Source organism: Amborella trichopoda, chromosome 12, assembly GCF_054954075.1.
Source record: "Amborella trichopoda isolate Santa Cruz 75 chromosome 12, AtrichopodaSantaCruz75HAP2 v2.0, whole genome shotgun sequence".
Taxonomy (NCBI): domain Eukaryota; kingdom Viridiplantae; phylum Streptophyta; class Magnoliopsida; order Amborellales; family Amborellaceae; genus Amborella; species Amborella trichopoda.
The window spans coordinates 19,650,978-19,660,884 of record NC_142347.1 but is presented as its reverse complement, the minus strand read 5'-3'; positions in this window follow the sequence as shown (position 1 = coordinate 19,660,884).

Here is a 9,907-nt window from a genome sequence, read left to right as displayed (position 1 = left end):
GCTAGTTGTGCCAGAGGTTATGATAATACTTCTTGTGCTAGTACGAGCTTTACATGTTCTCTTTAGATGATTCAATCCTGTGGATCCGAGAGTCAGTTGTTATTCTGCTATCCAGCACATATCCATCTTAGTCATTTTTGTTCTCCCATTTTCAAAGGGTGGTAAGGAAATCAACTCCTCAAGCAGGATTCAGAAAAGCAAAAGACAATGTTTTGTACAATATTCTAGTTCGCTGATTTGTTCTTCGAAGTTCACATAAATGCCCTACTTGGGTGAAGACGTTCAATAAAGTAAAAAATCATATTAGGCGTCAGTTTTATATTATAAAAGTTAGATACACCAAAAAAACCCACCTGGAAATTTGTTTTGAAACTGGGAAACCCTCCAATGGATCATCTTGACATTAATATCTATAGGGATATATATACATATAAAAAAAAAGGCTACCAAGTCTTAAAGATGAGGCTTGTTGCAACCCATTATCTAGACTGTTATTTTCATGGTTTTCAATTGTTTATAGATTCTCACTCGATCTGCTCTATTTTTAGAGCTTCAAATTTTATAATTAGGATGGATATAGACTTTTAGACTATCATGGTGGTTTTTTGTTTGATTCTTTGAGGTTGATGCTTTATACAAATTGCATGTCTTGATCAATGAGAAATTGTTGGAGTAAATTAACTTATCGAACAAGGAAGCCAGTTTACATTAAAGGTTTATTGATGAGCAATACGACCTTTGATGTGAATTAACATTGACCCCTTGACAAAGAGAGGCTTGTTAGAAAGTAATACTAGTGAGGGTTAAGGTACTTTTATACATGGAATATTGTTTAATGTAAATTTTTTTTTGACATTTATTACCTTTGCTTTGCAATAAAAAGTATTTCGAGCAATAATGTTTTTGATTATTAAGAGAGGTAGAATATTTTTTGATCATTAAGAGGGGTAGAATACATATTTCTAGAAGAAATTAGTGGTAACTAATGTTGCATGCGGACGATGTTATGTTTCATGTGGATGATGTTATTTTTTACTGTAGTTGACATGTTTTTTTTTATAAAAAAATTATATTTTATTTTTGATTAATTAATACTATGTATTAATGCCTCATGTGGTGCTCATTCAGTGTTGGTCCCTATGTATTGAATAGGTCTAAATCTTTTTGGTGATTCCCAAGAAAATAATTGGGCATCTATGGATCATAATTGAGGGCATCTACGGATCGTAAATCGCCCTATTCTACGTGAGAAATGTCTTGTTTTGGCTGCGGCCTAATTTGGAAGGATTCCAAATAAAAAGATGTCTGCAGATTTGGTGTACCATTTTAAGAGTGACCGGGGCTTCAGGAATCCATGGTTTTCCTCATTTTTTCCCCAATTCCATGTGTCTTTCTCTAACCTCTCTTTAATGTTTCTATTATCTTCCCTTTGAAATACAAGATAGTTTTGAAGCTCTGATGGCTGATTTCAAATCAAAATTTTGATTCAAGCTCTAACAATGGCATTCATGGAGTGATAATGTCACAGGCGGGAGAGAGAGAGACTCCAGGAAGGGGCTGCGGGCAGTTGAATGGAGTTGTTAAAAGTAGTTTATTTATCTAAGACTTGGGAGGAGAGAGAAAGATAAGGTTTTTGAGGTGCACCTCAAAAATCCATCATAAAAAGTTGTTTGATTTGAAGACCCTCTAATTGATCATCTAGACATCGACATGTATGAATATTTAAAGAAAAAGAGATTTCGGGTCTTAAAAATAATGTATCTTGCAACACACTATTTGGACTATTTATTTTTTAGATGTTCAAATGTTTATAGATCTAAATGATTTGAATCATTTTTAAAATTTAAGATTTTATAATTAAAGATGAAAGTAGATTCTAAAGTCATCCTAAAAATTTTTGACACTAAAATTATATTTATGAAAATTGAGAGGGTGCCTGATTATTTAAAATTGCAAACTTATACAAACCACACCCTTTTCACAATTCTTTATATTTTACACCAGCCAATTACAATCAATCTTTACGTGGGCTACACTTGCAACAAATCTCAATAAGAACTGTAATACATAGGCTACAAAATAACCTAATCATAGTTGAAACAAGGCCCAAGGTCTTGAGCCAGCATGCCCTTAAACACTTTCTACTCATTGGTACAATAGACATTGCAATATACCAAGACTATGTTAATAAAACAAAAATTCAGCACGTGTTATATAGAATCCACATAAACATAAAAGCAGCAGTTCGATACATGGACATTGTCTGCAATTTCTTTAACATCAACACATTAAAACGAAAAGAAGAGGACTATGGAACCAAGGAAAGCCGAAAACATATCACATGGCTCAATGAGAGGAACTGGTGCTACAAACCCATGGAAAACATGCACACAAATAGTATACTACAAGGGGTTGATGCACGAACTCAATTGTGATCAAGGAGCAGCCAACGGAGGTTAAATTATGAGTGAAATGCGGCTGGTTTTAGTCACAGAAGGGTGATATGGAGGTCCATGGTTGGAAATCAAACTATGCACACGACTACGGTGAGATTGTGTGGTCTGGACCAACTTGGGATGGGATAAGCCAAAGGCTCGATGGGTACTACACCATGGTTTACGAGAGAGGAAGGTGGACTGAAAATGGCCTGGAGGCTTAGGCAAGAGGCTAGCACATTTTGGGAGAATAAAATGATTTGAGAGTAGTGAAAATGTTGTACCCATTGTTGTACGTGTGAGTGGCCATGGGGTTTCACATGTCCCATATTTCTCTCTCTTATTATTTATCTTAATCATTTAATATTTAGGGAAAATTATAAAAGCCCCCCTCAAGTATACTATCTATGCAACTTACCCCCCAGCTAACCTTTCCTCTCATTTTTCTCCCCAAAATCACCTTTCCTTGCAAAAAACCCCCAAGGTAAAAAGTTGTTACTTTTTTTATGGAATCGCCCTTCCCTACAAAAAAAAAGTCAATTGACGGTCCCAAGTAGCATATTGTCGGAGCAATGTGGGTCCATAAGGTGTACTGCCGGAGCACGTATTTGTACTGCCGGAGCACTTGTCATTATTGTCGGAGTGACCTATTCAACCGTCGGAGCGATGTGGCACAAGAAGGTGTACTGCCGGAGCGCATCTTTGTAGTGCCTGAGCGCATCTTTGTACTGTCGGAGCTTGTGTCCTTATTGCCGGAGTGACCTATTCAACCGCTGGAGCAGAATGCCTCCAGAAGGTGTACTGCTGGAGCGAGTCCTTGCATTGCCGGAGCACGTGTCTTCATTGCCGGAGCGTTTAAATGGACTACCGGAGCGCATGGGGAGAGAGTCGCGGGTAAAAGCCACGAGGAGAGACAGAGGGGTAGTTTAGTCATTTTTTTATTTTGTTTTGGATTGGGGGGTTTTTGCGAGAAAAGATGGTTGTGGAGAAAAAAAGTGAGAGGAAATGTGAGCTGGGGGCTAAGTTGCATAGATAGTATACTTGAGGGGTTTTTTGTATTTTTCCCTAATATTTTTTTATAGAAGTTCAGCGATTTTACTGGATATCAAAATGGGATTATAGCATCAGAGCAAATACTGAAGATAGGGAAGACCCCCCTTTGGCAACAGAGCGGGCTAAAACATTAGCCTCGCAAAAGATATGCACAAAAGAAATAACAAGAGACGTAGATAGGTCCCAAATTTGTAGCAGGGAAGACCTCAGCTCCCAAGGGGGCTTGACAACACCATTACAGTAGTTGATAACATTGAGAGAGTCCCCCTCCACAATACAAAACTGACCTATATCTCGTTTAATGAATAGTTTCAGGCCATCGAGGAGAGCCAGCATCTCCGCGTGGTTGGCTGTTGTGATCCCTAACGGCCCTACATAGGAAAAAATAATCAGTCCACTCGAGTCTCTCACCACATCCCCATAGCCAACCCTCCCTGGATTCTTAAGAGAGCTCCCATCGAAGTTAAGTTTGAAGGTGCCTTCCAAAGGGGGCACCCATCTACCCTGTAGTCTACACTTTAGGGATCTCAAAAAGAAAAGGATAGGACGATTTCTCTACACATCGACTTCTAAAATATCGGTCCCCTCGTTGGTGATTGAACGAAAACGCCAAAGATCGTGAACAATTTTGTGCAATAACCTCCCAAAAGGGAGACTACAACCATCAAACACTCTTTAAATCCTTTCTTTCCACACTTCCCACAGGATCAGGCCTCGCGCAATCTGCCACAGGGACATCCCAAACTTGGGCAGCGGTACAGACAAATTTGAGATAATACCAATAACCTCGGCAGGCTTGATAATGGGTATCCCCATTTTATCAAAAACCAATATCATAATTGAAGGGTAAAAGGGAAATAAGGAAATAAATGCGGACCTATTTCAGCATCTAACTTGCAAAGCAATTACACTGTCACGACCCCGTTCCCTAACCCCTACTGGAGGGAGTGGCCCAATGCATAAAAGCACGGAATCGAGTACAAACCATGAAATAAAACTATAATAAATCCATTCATCAAACAAATATCAATCCAAAAGGTACAACCATTTCATTAATTCAATATCAAAAGACTTTACAATTTCTTAGAGGCACTACTGGCCCAAAATATATAAAATGAAGTATACATCAGGCTGCTGAAATCACCCAAACATACTGTGAAAGTCTTCAGAAGACGGCTTCTCAAACTTCTCAATTTCGGGCTGCAAGCTCTCAAATTGCCACCCACCTTTGGCACAACTGCCACCACCCTTCACTCTACAGTTATGAGATTAAGATGGAATGAGCTAAAAGCCCATTAAGCAGATCACTGCCCTTGCATTCCTAACTAGCAGTATATATACATGATAACATGCCCATAGTTCACCATAAATCGCATTTGTCTTACATAGTGTAGTCACATATCATAGTACACATGATTACTATATAACGAGGGTAAGAATCAGTTAACGGAGCATTACTTGTCCTCAAGATGACATCTACCAGTTACCGTCAAATAGTCTTACTGAATACAGAATTAAGAGAAGCAGAACATATTAATTTAAGTAGAACCCACATAGATCAGACTAAGCCAATCCTGTAATTTGGGACTTCTACCCTCATTCAGGAGGGAGGATAATGACAAGTGGGTGCCCCACTTCATAATATCCTCACTCACACACACATCCCCAATGCGCTTTGGGGTTTTCGATAGGTTGAGGCCTTGTAAGACACAACCCTCACTTGTGCCTTAGGCGAGACGGCTTACACTACCATTGGAGCACCCAATGCGTAGTGCTTATGACAATTCAGGGGGCGCGACCTTCCCAGTTATTTATAGTTACATCTCGACTCCACTCCTATCATAAGAGTTGAGGTATATAATACTCGACTACCAATGGAGGACCTATTGTGTAGCGGTCATAGAATCAGAATATCCACTACCATTGGAGGAGCCATTGTGTAAGATAGGAAATCACAAGATAACATAATTTATATAACAGAATCAGAATATCAACTACCAATGGAGGACCCATTGCGTAGTGGCGAGAAATCAAAGAATATCAGTATCAAAATATCCACTACCAATGGAGGACTTATTGCATAGTAGCCAAAAGTCACAAAATATCAGTTTTTCATATAACAAAGTCAGAATATTCACTACCAATGGGAGGCCCATTGCGTAGTGAACGTGGCATGTATAACAGTATCAATATGACAAAAATCACAGTATCCACTACCAATGGAGGAGCCATTGAGTAGTGTCAAAAAATCAGTATTCATATAGCAGAATCAGACAGTATCAGTATCACATTTTTAACAGTATCATATTCAGATTCATATTATAATAGTATCAACATTATATATTCGCATTATCAGAGTCACAGAGTCTCAGTGTCGTCACGTTTCCTGCAATTTCAGGCAGTAACATCCGATCAAAACATGGTCATAACTCCCAATTCCTTTAGGAGTTAGAAACGGTTCTAGAAACTAATTTTGCACTAGACACCCTACCACTCAAAGGTTCCGAGAGGTGAGGGTTAACTAGCTGCACCCTGCTGTGTACAGTGGACAGGAACGTACCCTGCATCGCATCATTATAACTTTCAAACTGTGAGGCAACTTGTGACGGTTTTCAAAATCAAAGTTTAAGCCAAGACGTATACATTTCTTACGAGGTAAATTTGAGAGCATTTGGATTCTATTTGGTGGTTCAAAGATTTGTACCAAACAAGGTGATAGTTCAGAATTTTATCAACACTTCCCACAGTGATATACCTTCATAAAATGAAGTATAACTTTCATTCTAGAAAAAGTTTTGAAATAATTTTTGCATGCAAATTTTAGCTCATTCAAAGTTCTTTCAAATGGTTGTGTTTTGGTCAAAAATGGACTTCGTTTAGTTAGTTAAAATCAGTGACCACAGTAGCATCAGTGGAAAATCAAGGAAAACAATCAACAGTGATATACGCTCTCATTTTGAAACATAACTTCATTTTCATAAAGAATTTCTAACAGTAGAAAAAAGGGAACATTTTACTAGGCTCGTATATCTTTCCAACGGGAGTATTTTGAGGTCAATCGGACCCTATTTGACAGTCCAAAAGCCTCATTCAAGAACACACATAGTTATAGAATTTCACAATAGCATATAACATGTCTCAAGAATATATTCCATAACCCTCATTTCATGATAAGAAACATGATAACAACCATTCTCTCACAAAGTGAATGCACATAACATGCATTTCTTACACAATCTAAGAATAATACATTTCATTCTCAATATCTATCATTATCATAGATCAAAAGCCCCAAATTTTAAAAAGGCGTTAGGATTTTCTTCAACACATACACTTTTATTTCTCATTTCACAAGCATAAATTCTCATGCATCCTTATGACTACCATGCAATGGTGATGGATCTACTTACCTAAATAACAATGAGGCCTTCTCCAACCCTTTACCCACAACTCTCACTTGCCCAACGAAAGCTGCCCCCCAACAATCACTTCTTCAAACCTTGGGTCTTAGAGAAGGGAGAAATGAGGGAATAGTGCGTGGCGTGGGTGAGACTTGGGGTGGCGGTCCAAGTGTCATCAAAAGACTTAAACTCTGGATAAGTGGCACTCACATCAACATGCATCTAACAAGTGGCACTCATAATCTATACATATCAGTAACGCAGCCGGTGCTGGTCTCCTACACACAACACAGCGCGTGTTGGTCCCCTTCTCCTACATAGCCGGCGATGGCCTCTGCACATGGTACAGCCGGTGCTGATCTCTATACACCACACAACCGACGTTGGTACTTCTCCTCTTCACAATCAGTGCTGCACATAACTCAGTCGGCACTGGTCACAACTCAGTCGGTGCTGTATCCTTCCCTTCCTCCCTATCTCACCATGCATTTTAACTGGTCGGGAAAAGTTTGGGTTGTCACATCATCCCCCTCTAAAAAAAAGATTTTCCTCAAAATCGTTAATTGAATAAATGGGGGTACAATGCTCGAATTTCATCTTCTCGCTCCCCCGTTGAGTCTTCTTGTGAATGATATTGGCATAAAACCCGGACCAGAGGAATCTCTTTGTTGCACAAAATTTGAACCCTTATGTCTAGAATCACAATTGGCTGCTTAACATAAGTTAAATCTTCCCTGATTGGGATTGGTTCATATGTCAAGACATGGGATGGATCGGGTTGATACTTCCTCAATAATGAAACATGAAAAACATCACGAATATTGGCCAAGTCGGGCAGTAAGGCCAGCCGGTATGCAGCGACTCCGAATCTTTCTAATATTTCAAAGGGTCGAATGAATCGCGGACTTAGCTTCACTGTCTTTTCAAACCTCATAATTCCCTTGGTTGGTGATACATTTAAGAATACCTGAACACTTACTTCAAATTCAAGGTCCCTTCGGCGATTATCGGCATAACTCTTTTGCCAACTCAGAGCTGTTTTAAGCCTTTCTCGAATTAGGGCGATCTTCTCTGATGTTACTTGAGCAATTCCGGCCTTAAGAGTCTCCTTTCGCCAACTTCTTTCCAACACATTGGCGATCTACACTTTCTCCCATATAAAGCTTCAAAAGTCGCCATTGAATACTAGCCTGGAAATTGTTGTTGTATGCAAATTCTACTAAAGGTGGGTGATCGTCCCAATTTTCTTTGAAGTCAGTAACACAGGCCCTCAACATATCTTCTAAGGTCTGAACGGTCCTCTCTGTCTATCCATCAGTCTGGGGATGAAAAGAAGTACTGAAGGGAAGTCTTGTACCCAAAGCTGATTGTAGGCTGCTTAAAAATCTTGAAGTAATCTAGAGTTCCTGTCGGACACAATACTGACAGGTACTCCATTCAGCCTTACCATTTCGTTGACATACAACTAAACCAGTTTATCTAGGGTATAGGTTGTGCAGGCCGATAAGAAATGTTCAGCCTTAGTTAATCGGTCCATAATAACCCAAACACTTTCATGTCTCATGCTTGACCTTGGCAAACATGACACAAAGTCCATAGTGATGTGTTCCCACTTCCATTCAGGCACAAGTAAGGGTTGTAACAACCCAGCAGGTCTCTGATGTTCAGCCTTTACTTTCTGACAGGTCAGACATTTAGAAACAAATTGTGCCACATCTGTCTTCATGTTACTCCACTAGTAGGTCTTCTTTAAATCTTGGTACATTTTTGTGCTTCCTAAGTGCACAGTATAATGGGAGTGGTGCACTTCCTCTAGAATAACCCTTTTTACCTTCTCATCACTTGGGACACATTCTTGTTCTCTACATCTTAATAAATCAATGCTACCGACAAAAAAACCCCTTCTCTTTCCTGCTTTAAGTCTCTCAGAATTTTACTCAGCTCGGGGTCAGCCTTTTGAGCTACCTTGATCTGTTGAAAGAGTTGAAGTTCCACCCTTATACCTGCAGCTATTCCTATCTTAGAACTAAAGGGTAAGGTCGAGCGCCACTCCATTGCATCTTTTAATAGTTCCATTTGCTTGGCCATTAGATGTGCCACTGATATTGAGGGTTTCCGACTCAAAGCGTCAGCTACTACATTTCTCCTGCCCGGTTGGTAATTGATGGTGCAGTCATAATCATTTAGTAGGTCCATCCATCTCTTTTGCCTCATATTCAACTCTTTTTGAGAAAATAAATACCTGAGGCTCTTATGATTTGTAAATATCTTGAACTGGGCTCCATAGAGATAATGTCTTCAAATCTTCAAGGCAAAAACCACAGCCGTGAGCTCTAAGTCATGAATTGGGTAATTTTGCTTGTACAACTTTAACTGTCTGGAGGCATAAGCTATGACTTTCTCTTGCTGCATTAATACACACCCTAGTCCCTTATGTGAAGCATCAGTGTAGATTACAAAGCCTTCATTTCCTTCGAGAAAAGTTAGTATTGGGGTTGTAGTCAATCTCTTCTTTAATTCTTGGAAACTCTTCTCACAATCATCTGACCATATAAATATTATATCTTTCTGGGTCAGGTGAGTCAGGGGAAGCGTTATCCTTGAAAAACCTTGTACAAAATGCCTATAGTATCCTATCAGACCCAGAAAACAGTGGACTTCGGTCACATTCATTAGTCTTCCCCATTTAAGCACGACTTCAATCTTACTAGGGTCAACTGCGACCCCATCCTTAGAAATAACATGTCCAAGGAATGTCACACTTGAAAGCCAAAACTCCCTTTTCCCCGGCTTGGCACATAACTTTTCCATTTTTAGGGCCTGGAGGACCATCCTCAAATGTTGTTCATACGCTTCTAGATTCCTTGAATATGCCAGAATGTCATCTATAAAAACTACCACAAAGTCATCCAAAAGGGGTTTAAACACCCTTTTCATCAAATCCATAAAGATGGCTGGGGCATTAGCCAGCCCGAAGGGCATTATTAAGAACTCGTAGTGACCATAACGGGTCCTGAA